The following is a 16,652-nucleotide window of genomic DNA, read 5'->3' on the forward strand; positions in this document are numbered from 1 at the left end:
TCCTTTTGTTTTCTTCTCTTTTAGGAGGCGGTCTTCTCAGCTTCCTGGTTATAAAAAGAGTAGAGCCTAGGCATTGAAATTGTAGTTGATTTGACGTTGTATTTGTGGCATACTAACTGTCCCTGTAGATATTCAGAGTTTAGGTCAGTGAAGAAGCTTTTTCTGAAGAATGAGAAGAATGAAAATTATGTTGGATTTAATTGTGCTCTGCCTAAAAATCTGTTCTGAAATCTTCTGGCCTCTAGATTCAGAAACCTCTGGAATTTATTTCTCATATAATTTTATTAGGAATGATAGAAACACTAGAGCACTTTCCCACTAACCTCTCTTTCCAGTGAGGCCCCGTGATACTTGTGCTTACTGATCAGGGGAAGCACCTTGCAGCAGTGCACTAAAATTTTCAATCTGGAAATAAGTCAGGCCATGTGTGTGTTTATTTAACTCCACCAACACAGATGAAATGCATGTTTCTGCTTTGTTAAGGGAATGATGTCATTTCCACTATGTCAGAAATGACTTAAAATGTTTTGTTTTGTTTTGTTGTTTAGTTGAGCTGTCAATTTTATTTTGTTTAGCTTTCAATATTTGGATTTTTGCATTTTAAAATGCACCAGCAAAATAAACAAACAAACAAATAAATAAAATGCACCAGCAATTATTTATAAGTATTTCATTAATTCTAACACTTTTAAACCTTTAAAAAAATAGAAATCAAGGAATTTGTTATTTAACATCAATTTATGATTATTGTGATTAATTTTTTTGTAATTTGAACATGAAGAAAAAAATTTTGAGAATGATTGCAGGACTTTTAAAATGATTTTAATGTGATGGTTGTCCATGACTGATGCCCAATAAATACTTTTGTGTTTCTTATTCTTCAGTTCAGTTTGGATTTCACTTCAACATTTTTTGAGTATATATCAGCCTTTGTATATTTTAAAGAGCAAGATTAAGAGATTTGTTCTTGCATTGAGGGTTAGAATTCACCTGACCTCTTGCACATGCTTTCATATATGTGCATACAGCCTATCATTAAGAGGGTGAGAACAAATTAGATTCTGTTAATTTGGGCTAGAGACAGTTGGCTTAGGTTATTTCTAATAGTATTTAGCTTTTTCTCACTTTTTAGAATGCTTTGGTCACTTAAAACAGCTCTGCCATAATGAACTAAATTGTATAAAGTCAAACGTTCACATTTCTGGAATTTTCCTCCCCTTGTTTTTATTTTATTTAGGAACACAAATGAAAGAGAATTCCAGAAATTGGGTGGCAGACATGTAAAGGTGCACCTGCGATCACAAAGTCAGATAGAGAACAGGAACAGATAATTAGATGTGTCTTCCTCCTATCTAGAGTTAGTTACTTTCTTCACCCTTTACCCTACTGGTTTGACTATTCATTCTATAAACATTGGTGCTGGTTTGAAACGATTTATACACCCTAGAAAAGCCATGCCTAGTTCTAACCAATCTTGTGGGAACAACGATTTCTTTAATTCCTGTTCAATAATGTGGGTTGGAATCTTTTGATTAGATTATTTCCATGGAGATGTAACATACCCAATTGTGGGTATTAACTAGATTAGATGGAGATGTGACTCTACCCTTCCAGGTGGGTCTTGATTAGATTACTGGAATCCTTTACAAGAGGAAACATTTTGGAAAGAGAGAAAGAATGATGACAGAGCCATGAAATGAAAGATCTATAAAGTAGAGATCCCACGTCACCAGAGACCTGTGGAGATGAAGAAGGAATACATTCCCAGGAGAGCTTCGTGAAGCAAAAAGCCTGGAGAGAAAGCTAGCAGACATCACCATGTTTGCCATCTGCCTTTCCAGTTGAGAGAGTAGCCCTGAACTTCATGAACCTTTCTTGAGTGAAGGTAACCTCTTGTTGGTGCCTTAATTTGGACATTTTTATAGACTTGCTTTAATTGGGACATTTTCTCGGTCTTAGAACTGTAAACTTGCAACTTAATAAATTTTCCCTTTTTAAAAGCCATTCTGTTTCTGGTATATTACATTCCAGAAGCTTGCAAACTAGAACAGATTTTGGTACCAGAGAAGTGGGGTGCTGCTGTGGTTTGCAAATACTAAAATGTTGGAATGGCTTTTTAAATGATAAGGGGAAGATTCTGGAAGAGTTGTGAGGAACTTGATAGAGAAGCCCTAGAATGCTTTGAAGAGACTGTCAGTAGAAATGTGGACTTTAAAGATACCTCTGATAAGGCTCTAGATAGAAATGAGGCATGTGTTATTGAAAACTGGAAGGAAGATGAGCCATGTTTTAAAATGGCAGATAACCTGGCAAAATTGACTAGTGGCTTTGGCTGAAAGGCAGATTTTAAAAGAACTTAGATATTTAGCAGAAGAGATTTCCAAATTTAATGTGCAAAGTGCAGCCTTGTTTCTCCTTGCAGCTTATAGCAAAATGCAACAGCAAAGAGATAAACTGAGAACTGAACTCTTGGGTACAACGAAACCAGAAATGGAAGTTCTAAAAAATTCTGGGCTTCCAGAAAGGGAAACCCTAGAAAATAGTGCCCCATGTGAGGATTTAACCAAATGTGGAACCAGTCACTCATTTCAGAAAAAAACAGTATTAGAAATGGAGTTATCCAAGAAGGATTTGTGGAAACTCCTGCTGTGTTTTGGGCACGATCCTTGCTTGCTGCATAGAAAGCCAACAAGAGTGCTATGGGACTAAAAGGAACTACTGCCAGTCTCAACTGGGGGCACTCAGAAAATGGAAAAACAACTCAAAGGTAGAACTGTGGAAGCTAAAGTCTGAAGTCAAGAAGCCTCGGACCAGAGAGTGGATCCACCCAAGTACTTGGATAGGGTAAGTTTGCCCCAAAGGCAGAGCATGGGCCTTCTACTTCTTTGCAGTGAAAGAGTCGTGCCACCTCAGACCTTGGAGCGGGTACCCCACTTTCCTTGGGGAATGGGGAGAGCCTGGCTTCCACCACATGGAGGGGTTGAGTGTGTGTTCCTGAGATTGCAAAGAGCCTGGGTGCAGCCCCAGTCCTTAGAGGGAGTGGAGCTGAAAAAAAGATGTTCTTCCTAATGTCCCCCAAGTTTACATTCAGAGAGAGTCGAGCCACTCTGTAGGCCCTTGGAAGGGGTGGGACTGCCGCTTTCTAAAGCCCCAAGGATAAATGACTCTCAGACTTTGAAATTTAATGGAGTTTGCCCTACAGGTTTTTGAAACTGCTTGGGTCTAATGACCCCTGTGTTCCTTCTAATTCCTCCCTATGGAAATGGGTATATGTGTCCTATGAGTGTTCCTCCTTTGTATGTTGGCAGGAAATAACTTATTTTGAGTTTTACAGGTCTAGAGCCAGAGGAGACTTTTGCCTTAGAACAGACCATGCCTGTAACTGACTTTTTGATGAGACTTTGTACTGGATTTAACCTTGTATTGTATTTGTATTGTTACTGAAATGGTTTAAGGCTTTCTGATATTGTGATAGAATGAAAGTGTATTGTAATGGGAAAAACATGTCTTTCTTAGAGTGTGAAGGGTGGAATGTGCTGGTTTGAAAGGATTTAGGCACCCTAGAAAAGTCATGGTTTAATCCTAATCCAATCTTGTGGAAACAACTGTTTCTTTGATCCCTATTCAATAATGTGGGTTGGAATATTTTGATTATCTCCATGGAGATATGACATGCCTAATTGTGAGTATTAACTACATTAGATGGAGATGTGACTCCATCCATTCCAAGTGGGTCTTGATTAGTTTACTAGAATCCTTTAAAAGAGGAAGCATTTTGTAGAGAGAGAATGATGACAGGGCCATGAAATGAGAGATCTATGAAGCAGAGAGCCCATGCCACTAGAGACCTTTGGAGGTGAAGGAGTACATCCCCAGGGGTACTTCATGAAGCAAGAAGCCTTCATGAAGCTAGCAGACATCACCATGTTCACTCTATGCCTTTCCAGTTGAGAGAAACACTGAACTTCATCAGCCTTTCTTGAGTGAAGGTAACCTCTTGGTGCCTTAATTTGGACATTTTTATTTTTAATTGGGACATTTTCCCAGTCTTAGAACTAAAACTTGCAACTTAATAAATTTTCCCTTTTTAAAAGCCATTCCATTTCTGGTATATTACATTCCGGCTGCTTTTAAACTAGAACAACATTTCAGTCATCTGTACTAGATATAGTTCTAGGAACAGGGAATCTGAAATAAGACATGAGATTCTAGCTTGCTACACAGTGTAGTTAAAATGACTTCGAGGAATACCCTGATATATTCTATAGTATTTGGGGCAGAAAATAAAAAAGTATGTGCAAAGTTCCCTTGAGGGGCTGGGAGAAAAAGGTGTAACTATTCAATGTCCCCTTTGAGGAATTCATAATGTCCTCTCAAGCATTAGAAACTCCCAATTTAGTAAGACAAACACTTGATCTTGATACTTGCCTTTATGAAACTTACTTCTGCACTGGCAAAGATAAGACTACTTATTAGTATGCCTAAGAGTCACCCTCAGAGAACCTCTTCTCTACTAAGATGTGGCCTCTCTCTAAGCCAACTCTGCAGATTAACTCACTACCTGTGCCGGTTTGAAAGGATGTATGTACCCTAGAAAAACCATGTTTTAATCCTGATCCCATTTTCTAAAGGCAGCTGTTTCTTCTAATCCCTATTCAGTGCTCTATGTTCGAAACTTTAATTAGATTATCTCCCTGGAGATGTGACTCAATCAAGAGTGGTTGTTAAACTGGATTAGATGGGGACGTGTCTCCACCCATTCCAGCTGGGTCTTGATTACTTTACTGGAATCCTATAAAAGAGGAAACATTAGGAAGAAAGCAAGAGATTCTGAGAGAGCAGAATGATAGAGCCATGAGAAACAGAGAGTCTACCAGCCAGCGACCTCTGGAGGTCAAAAAGGGAAACGTCTCCCAGGGTACTTAATGAAACAGGAAGTCAGAAGAGAAAGCTGACAGATAACGCCATGTTCACCACTTGCCTTTCCAGATGAGAGAGAAACTTTTATTATGTTCACCATGTGCCTCCTCACTTGAGAGAGAAACCTTGAACTTCATTGGCCTTCTTGAACCAAGGTATCTTTTCCTGGATGCCTTAGATGGGACATGTCTATGGACTTGTTTTAATTGGAACATTTTCTTGTCCTTAGAACTGTAAACTAGCAACTTATAAAACACCCCTCTTTAAAAGCCATTCTGTTTCTGGTATATTACATTCCAGCACTAGCAAACTAGAGCACTCCCGTTCCCCCTACATGGGACATGAATTCCAGAGGTGTACATCATCCACAGCAACATGGGACATTGACTCCCAGGGATGAGCCTAGCCCTGGTATCATGGGATTGAGAATACATTATTGACCAAAATGGGGAAAAGAAATGAAACAAAGTTTCAGGGACTAAGAGATTTCAAATAGAGTTGTGAATTCTGGAGGTTACTCTTACACAAGCTTCAGCCAGATATTGCAAATTGCCACAGTATGCCAAACCTCAACCAAAAGTATTCTTGAAAACCATAAAGAATACCCTGGGTTCTATCTCAGACTCTTTGCTGGTTTGAAAGTGTTGTATACCACAGAAAAACCATGCCCTTTAATCCCGATTCAATATTGTAAAGTAGAAACCCTTTTAATTATATTATCTCTGAGAAGATGTAGCACTCCAGTTGTGGGTGTGAATTTCTGATGAAATTATCTCCAGGAAGATGTGGTGCATCCAGTTGTGGGTTTGGGCTTTGGTTAGATGGAGCTGGAGCTCCATCCATTCAAAATGGGTCTTGATTAGTTACTGAAGTCCTTTAAAAGGAAGGAGATTGTGAAGAGAGTTTGGAGCAGATGCAGACTCTTAAGGAACAGTCACTTCAGAGCTGACAGAGACACTTAAGTTTGGAGATGTTTGGAGTGCCAACAGAGCAGACGCCTACACGTGGGCAGACTCCAGCAGACGTTGCCGTGCGCCTTCTCATGAAATGCTAAGCAAGCCAGAACCCAGAGTTGTGTCCTGGAGGTGCAAAGTGAAGGCCCACAGATGCTTAGAGGAAACCACTGCTGTTAGAAGCTGAAGCAGCAGAATCAGGAACAAGGATCAGCAGACACCAGCCTCATGCCTTCCCAACTGACAGAGGTGTTCCAGATGACATCAGCCTTTCTTGAATGAGTAACCTCTTGTTGGTGCCTTAATTTGGACACTTTCATGGCCTTAAAACTGTAAATTTGTAACTTAATAAATTCCCTTTTTAAAAGCCATTTCATTTCTAGTACATTGCATTCCTGCAGTTAACAAACTAATACAAACTCTATAAAAGTTTTATTTAGTATGTTTATTTTTTAAGAAACTTATGGCCTCCAGATTGTTCCTAGACCAGATAAGCCCTGAAACCCAGAGTACCAAACTCTCCAAGAGTATTAACCAGTTTAATTCCTCTACTCCATAAGAGCAACACCCATCTCCAACATGAAGTTAAAATGGTCATTGCCCAGATATCCTAAAAGGATTAAGAGAATGATCAAATGAGAGGGAGGAGGTGTGACTGAGAAATTAAGATTTAACAAATGATTATGACTATGACACATTATATAGATATTTCTTTTTACTTTCTAGTGTATTAGAACAGCCATAAAGAAATTGTTGAGCTTTAATACAGTAGCCCTGATCCTTGATAATGATTATGTAAATATTTGGCTTTTATCATATAACCCTGTGATTGTAAAAACCTTGTGACTGACACGCCTTTTACTCATTGTATGGGTAAATGAGTAATAAAGATATACATGAAAAAAAACTGCTTGGGAATATGGGTAAAAAATACCCCTATGTAAACTATGGGCAATAGTTAGAGTACTACTTTTATAATCTTTCATCAATTGTAACAAATGCAATTACTGTTAAAAAATAGGAGAATTACAAAAAAAGGATTACCGTCAATTGTAATCAATTTTCCACACCAATGCAAGTGTTGGTTGTGGGGGGTGGTATATGGGAATCCTGTCTTGTATGCATGATTATTCTCTAAAAACCTTAGCTTCTCTGATAAAGTTTTTAATTTAAAAAAATGACAACTAAGAGCTTGCCAAGTAATTGAGGAAAAATGGTATACAGATACAAAAGAAGTAGAGAACATAAGAAATAGCATGTAATTAAGTGCTAAGTAGCACATTTATAGGCTTTAAGTAAATTCAGTCAACAAATAATTAGTGAAAACTTATTCTGAGTCAGATATTGTTAATCTGTTAAAGATACCGAGACTTTAATGCTTCATATAGTTTCTATATTTAGAGAAGAGAAAGACCAAGTAATGTAAATAATTTAAACATAAACTGTAGAATTTTTTCTGCTTTCAGTGACATTATGACTTTTTTTGTTTCATTGTGAACTAACTTCAACCACACAGATGAAAAAATAGAGACATTTACCATGAGAAAATCTGGATGAAGAATATTGCCAAAAATGCCACATGCTTAATCCAAAACCTACCTGCTTTGGGCATGGGGAAACCAGTATTTCAGATATAACTTTGCAATAAGTAGCTTAGTGACTTGACAAATCATCTGATCTTTTTTTTTTTTTTTTGCATGGAAATTGCACTGGGAAGTGAACCCAGGTATCTGACATGACAAGTGAGAACTCTGTCTGCTGAGCCACTGTGGCCTGCCCATCACCTTATCTTTTTATGCTGCAGTTTCACTCTTTTGTCTGAAACAGCACTCTCCTAAAAACTCAGATGAAAAGATGAATCCTCTGTGCACCCTTTTCTGGTCACTTCTCTTCCTCCTCATTCACCCTTAGTTATCTGGAAGTACTCTTTCCTATTCTGAAACTTCCTTAACACTCAAGTTATTACTGCTTTCTATAATACTTAGCACTTTTGATCTTATATTGTATAATTTTTACATCTAATTACTCGTTTAAGTCCTTGAAGGCAGAATCTAGTCTGTTCTGTTTTGAACCCACTTAAACATCAAGTATGTAGTGGGCATTCAAAACAAATATTTGTGTATAATAAGTGCTCACTACATACTGATGTCAATCATTATGCACCTGTTCAACTTAGAGTATTTTATTTTGTTTCTTGTTTTAGTGACTAGTGAAATGAAATGAAAAATGTTAATATTGTCTGGAATAAGAATTACTTAAAAGCCAAGTCTTTTCAAATACTATCTTTTATATCATATTTCATTCAAATAGATATTTCCACCTTTGATGATAGCTCCAGGTGAAAATTATTAATAATTGGAAAATATAATTGATAGCACAGTATATAAATATTAAAAGCTTCTCTTTACTGTTTAAAAGTCTTTTAAGGACAACTTTTGTTGATTGTGTATTCTGCACATTCTACCTAAAGCTTTTATTTTAAGACTTGGGTTTACTTTAGTTTGAAATTGGGGATTATATTGGGTTTTGATGCTTTAAAGTGTTAATGTCAAGATTAGGTTGCCCATCCCCCCTACATGGGACATGACACCCAGGGGTGTAGATCTCTCTGACAATGTGGGACATGACTCCCAGGGCTGAGCCTGGCCCTGGCAACGTGGGAGTGAGAAAGCCTTCTTGACCAAAAGGGGGAAGAGAAATGAAACAAAGTTTCAGTGGCTGAGAAATTTCAAATCAAGTCAAGAGATCATTTTATAGGTTATTCTTATGTAATATATAGATATCCCTTTTCAATTTCTGATGTATTTGAAAGGCTAGAGAGAAATACCTAAAACCATAGAATTGTAATCCAGTAGCCTTGATTCTTGAAGATGATTGAATAACTGTAGAGCTGTTAAGGTGTGTTGGTATAATTGTGAACCCTTGTGACTGATACTTCCTTTATCCAATGTGTGGACAGATGAATAAGAAAAAAATATGACAAAAAATAAACAATGGGGGGAGTGAAGGGAATAGGATATTTTGGGTCTTCATTTTTATCTTTTTTTTTTAATTTTTGGAGTAATGAAAGTGTTCAAAAATATATTGTGATGATGAATGCACAGCTACATGATGATACTGTGAACCACTTATTGTACACTTTGGATGATTATATGGTATGTGAATATATGATATATCTCCATAAAAAGAAAAAATTTAGAAATCAGAGAACAAGGCAAAAATAGATTAAATTGCCCAGCGTAAGCTTTCATGAAATACTTGAGAAATATTAAAGTAGCCCTATCTAATACAAATTACATCATCTTTTTTAAATGTTATTATTTTCATTCTACCTAGAATAGGTGAGCTTCAGTATAATAAACAACTGTGTTTTCTGAAAATTTCAGTTGCCTAACTTTGGGTTACTTTTATCAGAAGGAGACAGGTGAGAATATGTTATTGCACGCTAACATCAGGGATTTACTTATTTAAAAAGCATTTCAGGTTATGGTGTGGGCATTACAAGTCTATTTCTTTGTCTACCATCTTAATGTCTGGTGTCCCTAACAACTGCTAAACCCTCAGTTACCAAAGATTCTGATATATTCCTATTCAGGATTTCATAGACTAAAGGTTGTTTATTTCCAAGGATTGAACCAAAAAGCATCTTCGGCTTTTTGGTAGTTATTCAAGGCTTTGATGTACAAGGTAATTTTCAAATATATTTATGTTGAAAAACTGAAATCATCTGGCACAGGAAGAAAGTGTTCTGAGTCCTTTCCTCTTTAACACTGACTTATTCTTCAATACTGACTTCAAGTAAAGCTGCTAGTGTTTCGTAAGAGTCACTGCTGCTAAGCACAAGAAAGCATGCTTTGCATCTGAGAGTGGAGACACTTTCTTGGTACTGTAGGGAAGAACTTTCTGTAAGTTTCCTAAATGTCTACTCTAATTCTCAACTAATTTTTGTGTTCTATTTGGTTTAGTTTTATCTGTTATTGTCAGAGAATATTTTAGAATTTTGTAATAGCTTTACCAAATAATGGACAAAAAAGACCACTTTGTTATCCCACTTTACTGGATATATGAGTTTTTTGTATATTTTCATTTTTTTATATCCTTTTAACGCTTTTTTTCAAAAAATTAAAAATGGTTTTGGTCATGTTAGATGGTAACTTTGAAGAATCACCAGTTACCTAAAATTTGATGCTATTGTAAAACTATATTATTTCTTCATGCATGACATTTCCAAAACATTTTGCATTTCAGTACAATAAACATTTTGAATTTTGTTTTACTAGTAGAATAACACTTGTTCCCCTTAGCAAAAATGTCATTTTCAGGACTGAACAATAGATTTATATTGTTGGTAGAGATATATTTAACATCCTCACTGACAAGGAAACCAAGGCTCAGAGGTCCTGTTCTCTGTCCTCTACATCATTCCTACTTCCCTCCCTAGTCCCAAAGCTGCCATCAACTCACATTGTAATGGTCAGTAACTTACCTGAAATCCTTTGAGCTTTGTTTCCCACTGAGTAAAGTAACATCAAGTATGAGGGATAGATGAAGCAAATGTGACAAATTATTGATAATTGTTAAATCTGCGTATGGATATTTGGGGTTCATTATATTATTTATTATTTGTGGATTTGTTGAAAATATACATGAAAACAAAGCAAGATACCCGTTGGCTGGAATCCCTCTCTTTCTGCTGACTCATTTATCTCCCTTACATCAAAACTCCTTAAAAGACTTGTCTAAGTGCTGATTTCACTCCTCTCTTAAATTGGTTACAAACAGGCGTGTCTCCCATCACTTAACCAGATTTTTTTTTTGTTAGGGTCACTGGGGACCTCCTTAACACTAAGTCCTGTGGTCACATTGTCCTCTTTGACATTTCTGTGCATTTGACACCCCAATCTCTTCCTTCTCCTCTTGACCTCTTAGTTCTATTTACTTAGGATAACGAGCTCATTCTACATGGCTAGTCTTTCTGTTTCCTAACTTCTAAATGTTGGTGTGCTCCAGGACTCAATACTTGAACCTATTCTCCATCTAAACTAAATGCCTAAAAATTACCTGATCTGCGGCTTGGGGCTTGCCTAGCCCGACCGCACTGGGGTCTCGTCCTCGGATGTGGTTCGGCTGGAGAGCGGCGTCAGCCGAGACCACGGGGCTCGAAGGTTTGGAGGGCGCACGAGCACAATAAACCGAGACTAAAGAATAATAGTAGTAATTTATTGCATAGGGCTCGCGGGACTTAGCTGGCTGGCAAGGCTTACAGGCTAAGACCCCGACAGGAGGAAACACAAAGAATATATAGGGTTGGTGAGGGGGAGTTAATTAGGGGTGAAGAAACTTTGATGGGCAGCTGGTATGGTGTCGTATAGGATGTGGATTGGTTAGGAGGTGTGTTGAATATTATAATGGGTGGTGAGGTGAGGAGTGTACATGGTCTAATGAAGAAGAGGTGAAAAGGTGGTGCGATATATGCTCAGGAGTTGCTAGGCAGGGGGTTAGAATAGCAAGGCTTGCAAGAACGAGAGATGTCTGGATATGTTAGGGCATGTTAAGGCAGATAAGAGGCAACAGTTACAAATATATGCAGCACTGATCTCTCCCATACCTTCAAAAACTATACTCTAATGGCTCCTAAGTTTGTACATCTAACTTTAATTTCTCTCCTGAATCCTTGAACCATCTAGCCAGCTACCTACTTGACATCTCCACTTTGAAGTAATAAATATTTCAAACCTAATATTCTAAAACCAGATTCGTCATCCCCACTTCAAAATTCAGTTGCTTAGGTCAAAAGTTGATCTATCAAATCCTATTAAGTTCTACCTTTGAAATATATCTAGACTAGAATTGTTTTTCACTCCTTCCTTAGCTACCATCTTCTGCCAAATCACTATCATCTCTCTCCTAAACTAAAACATTTCAAACCCCCTAGTGAATTTTTAGTTAAGGAATTTCAGCCAACTCATCACTGTGATTATCTGTTATGTACCCCAGAAAAACCATGTCCTTTTTCCTGATACAATCTTGTGGAGACAGCCAAGTTTCTTTTAACCTTGGTTCAATATTATGGGGTGGAAATTTTAATTGCATTGTTTCCATGGAGACTTGATACAACCATTTGTGAGTATGACTTTTTGATTAGATGGAGATGTGACTCTGCCAGTTCAAGGTGGGTCTTGATTAGTTTACTGGAGTCCTTCAAAAAAACAAAAACATTTTGGAGAAGCTAAGAGCCGACACCAAGACATTTGGAGATGAGAAAGAAAATGCTCCCAAGGAAGTTGTTTGAAATTAGAAGCCAAAGGACCAACAGATGCCAGCCACATACCTTCCCAGATTGGCCTTTCTTGAGACAAGGAATTTGTCTCTGGATGCCTTAGTTGGACATTTTATGGTCTTAAAACTGTACACTAATAATAATACTTACTACTTTATAAAAACCAGCCCATTTTTGATATAGTGCGTTTCTGACAGCATTAACAAACTAAAGCACAAGTATTTATTACATGCTTCCACTCCTGTCTCCCTCCAGTCTAGTCACCCAATAAATCCTATCCCTTCTCTGTCCAAGCCATTTCCCCTTCCTGTTTCTTTCAGAATAAAAGGTAAAATTCTTTACATGGCTCCTGTCTACTTCATTGTTTTCTGTATCCCCTGTGCCTTGATGCATTATAGGCAATCATTAATATGTAAGTGACTGAATTAATTATTTGTAAATCTGGAATAAGATTTGGGATTTTAAAGATAAAAGTTAAACTTTAATTGAATTATAGTCGCTTCAATATAGAAAACACACAATGGATTAAACTGTTCCTCTAATATTCCATTTTCTATTTACTATCCACTAAAAAAAGCTTGTTCTTTCATTTCCCAAATGATTTCTCAATTTGAAATTAATTTATCTAAAGCAAGAATATGCTTAAGAATTTGTTATTTCAAAAGTATGTAGTGAATTTTTTCTTAAGAGACTTCAACTACCTCATTGCACTGATCTTTTTGTTTTTAATAAAGCAGGTATTTATTATGTGGTACTTTCTTAACCTGAAATGTACTGAGTGGATAGTTTGGCAGAACAGTAGTTAAAAGGTTCCTGTCAAAGCTAACTCTTTTCTGTTAGTTGCAAATCAGTTAATTGAATCAACCTGTTTATGTATCAACTTGAATATTGAAATTTTGGCATAAAAATAAGCTTGGGATAATAGATGACTTAGGTAAGTCCCTCACTGCCTTAAGTACTTCTAATTCAAGGATATAATTAATATTTTTAAACTTCATAATTAGAAGTTATTAATGATGTTTTTTAACTTCAGCAGATCTAAAAATTATAGGCAGAACTACCCCTAATCAAATTAATTCCTATGGTATGCCATTAGATAATTATTAATTGAACCAAACTGCTGGAGTCAGCTTATTGGTGCCACTTGGCTCATTGTAAACAAACCAGTATGTAATAATCACATCACACTGTAATCACAACATGTATAAATATTCTTGAGTTGCTTGAATATGTTTGGCATTAGTTTCTAATTCAAAAAGATTACTTAAACCAATTTTACCTCATTAATATTGAAGATAGTATTTTTAAGTTAACAAGCCACACAGAAGTTACTGAATTGGTGTGAAGATTTCTTTGATAATAGGAATAGATAATTTATCTATTCCTACTCATTTTTTCTTACTGAAGTAGAGCTATTCTTGAAGAGTTGCATTTTCCTGGGGAGTTACAGTTCTAAAACTCAGGTTTTTCTCTGATAAGTGGGATTGCATCAATATACATAATTTGTATATAAATTTTTTTTTATTTAGGTCCTCAGAAACAATGCTCATGATATCTTATTCTCTCTTGTAACATTTCTGAAGTGCTTTGTACTAAGTGAACTTCTAATATCTGTTGTTGAGCAACTTCTATGTCAAGACTGTGAAGAAATGAGGTGGTTTACTCCCTTCTTTAGAAATAATCTCTCTTCGTATGAGGATATCGCTTCATTGGTGTAATTACTTATTAGTGCCCTTCTTTGTCCTTCACACCCTCCTTCCACTTTGCTCTTCTGTCTTTGCTTATTTATGTTTATATTTCCCTTGCTCTTTAAATTGTAACATAATTGTTAATATGAGTTTGTTGAGCTCATATCACATATTCACTCTGTTTCAATCAGCATTTTTATGGTAATTTTAAAGTTCTCCTTGACATATTTCCTGCTTTTAAGCCTTTGCTCACTCTGCTTTTCCATCATTTTATCCTACCAAGTTCTTATCCTATCTTAGTTAATTTTGAACCTGATATTAACATGATCACTAGACTCCATTCTTGTAATGACCGTGTCAGAATGCAGACTGTATATGGATTATATGATTCATCTTTTAATCATTGAAGCTAATTTGGAAGTGGAAGTATGATTCGTATTGCTTGTAACCACATCATGCTGTTATCTCATTATAGAGTTTTCTTGGGTAATTTGAATTTTTTATTTTATCAAGACAATGATTATTGTAATAGCAACATTCCTGTGTTTTATCCCATCAATAAGACAGATACTTGTTTAGATTAGATTTCCTGAAAGTGCATTTTAATGCTGAGATATTTGAAATAACCATGAATATCTAATAGATTTTCATTTGATTAGACAAAGTTTTGATGTTAATACTGATTTTTGTAGTTACACTTCAATAGTCATTTCTTTTTGTTACAAATTACTTCTGGACTAATATATTCTCTAAGATTCACTGGTTTATCCTTTATACAGCAACTAGAGAGAGTTCTAACTTAATATGTCATAAAGGGCAAAACTGATGCTAAATTTAAATGTCAGGTTAATGAGTTGGGCTTATTCTGTAGGCAGTAGCTATGCTGTGATCATTGATAATATGCATCAAGAAGATTAATTTGATAGATTGGAGAAGAAATAGAACAAGAAAGTATAGAGTCCAGTTAGGAGTTTATTACAAATTATAGGACAAGTTATCTATAGGAGAGGTTATGAGGACCCAGATCCAAGAGTTTGGTTTTTTTTTAGTTAGAATATCCTTAAAACTTAAGAGGTGTTTATGGGAAACAAAAGAGGGAAGGTCAAAGGTTACACAAGGACCCTCCTGCATTGCTGGTAGAAATGTAACATGTTGCAGCCAGCCGCCACTATTGAAAACAATTTAGCAGTTCCTCAGCACATTAAATGTAGAATTACCATATATGTAATCTGGGAGGCATCCCAGATTCTGTGTCTCATTCACCAGCCCCCACTCCCACCGTCACCCCAGTAATTCCACTCCAAGCATATCCAAAAATAACTGAAGATAGGTGTTCAAGCAAAAACTTTCACACAAATGTTTATAGCAGTATTAGTCACAATAATCAAAAGGTAGAAACAACCTGTTTTAGTTTGGTAAAGCTGATGAAATGCAATATACCAGAAATGGACTGATTTTTAACAATGGGGATTTATTAGCCTACAGTTTAACCACTCTGAGGCCATGAAAATATCCAAATCACGGCATCAAAAGACAATGCTTTTTCCCCAAAGACCAGCTACACTGATCCTCAGCAACTCTCCCAGATGGCATCTGCTGGACCTTCTCTCCTTGGGTTTCATTGCCTTCAGTTTTTTGGGTTTTTTTCTCAGCTTCTCAGGGATTTTCTTCTCAGAGTTTCTCTATGTGTTTCATCCTCTTATAAAGGACTCCAGTAAGAGGCTTAAGACCTACACAGGGCATATACAATTGAAATAACCTAATCAAAAGGTCTCACCCCCAACAGGTCTACACCCACTGAAATGGATTCAAAGAACATGATCTTATACAATTTCAAACCATCACACAGCCTAAATGTCCATCTAAATGTGGTGAATGAATAAACAAATAGGATGTACCCATACAATGGAATATTATTCAGCCCTGTAAAGAAAGAAAGTTCTGATACATGCTGCAACCTGGATGATCCTTGAAAACATTGTGTTAAGTGAAAGAAGCCACACATAGAATAGAAGGCCACATATTATATGATATCATTTATATGAAATCCTATAAAGGTAAATCCTTAGACACAGAAAGCAGATTTGTGGTTGCCAAGAGCTTGAGGGAGTAAGAAATGAGGAGTGACTCTTTAATGGGTACATGTTCCCTTTTGTAATGATGAAAATGTTCTGAATGTAAATACTGGCAATGGTTGCACACATTGTGAATGTACTAAATGCCGCTAAGTTGTACACATTAAAATGGCTAAATGGAAAGCTTCATTATGTATATTTTGCAACAATAAAGACCTCAATTTTTAAAATAAAGCTAGTTTTAAAAAAATGTAACTGTAGGGCAACATCAAAGACTTACGTGCCTTCAGAGCCCTGAGAGTTGCCATAAACAGTAAAGAAGTGGCAGAGAGAGAATGTGGCAAACTGGACATTCAAAATCAAATGTTTTCAAAATTCATATAAGTCAAATAAAATATAACTTTAAGCTATGGCTTTCAACCTCTGCTAAAAATTGAACTTGAACAACAACGGGTGATGTCAAGAAGATAGTTGAATGTATAACTGGATCAAAGTTGCACAAGAGCAGAGAATAAATCTACCTTGTTTCACCATTTGGCACAATGTCTAGTTGACACATAAAGGTAGCTGACACATAAAGGTGCTCAGCATGTATTTTCTTGGATGAAAAATAAAGTAGAAATAAATAAATGTTGGCTGTATTCTTTTACTTATTCAATTCCATCTGTGTCCACCTGGGAGGCATCCCAGATTCTGTGTCTCATTCACCAGCCCCCACTCCCACCGTCACCCCAGG

The 16,652-nt window shown here is 36.4% G+C and overlaps 1 protein-coding gene across 10 annotated transcripts in view; it reads left to right on the forward strand.

Moving 5' to 3' along the window:
- Positions 1–16,652, forward strand: part of ARHGAP20 (Rho GTPase activating protein 20) — a 138,545-nt gene that overhangs the window by 64,739 nt on the left and 57,154 nt on the right. The window contains exon 1 of one of the 10 annotated variants that reach the window (XM_077113024.1): positions 785–2,844. The exons of the other annotated variants lie outside the window; for them this stretch is intronic. The gene's annotated coding sequence lies outside the window, so the exon portion shown is untranslated. Of the gene's footprint in view, positions 1–784; positions 2,845–16,652 lie in introns of those variants that run through there. 10 annotated transcript variants of the gene reach the window in all.

Source organism: Tamandua tetradactyla, chromosome 8, assembly GCF_023851605.1.
Source record: "Tamandua tetradactyla isolate mTamTet1 chromosome 8, mTamTet1.pri, whole genome shotgun sequence".
Taxonomy (NCBI): domain Eukaryota; kingdom Metazoa; phylum Chordata; class Mammalia; order Pilosa; family Myrmecophagidae; genus Tamandua; species Tamandua tetradactyla.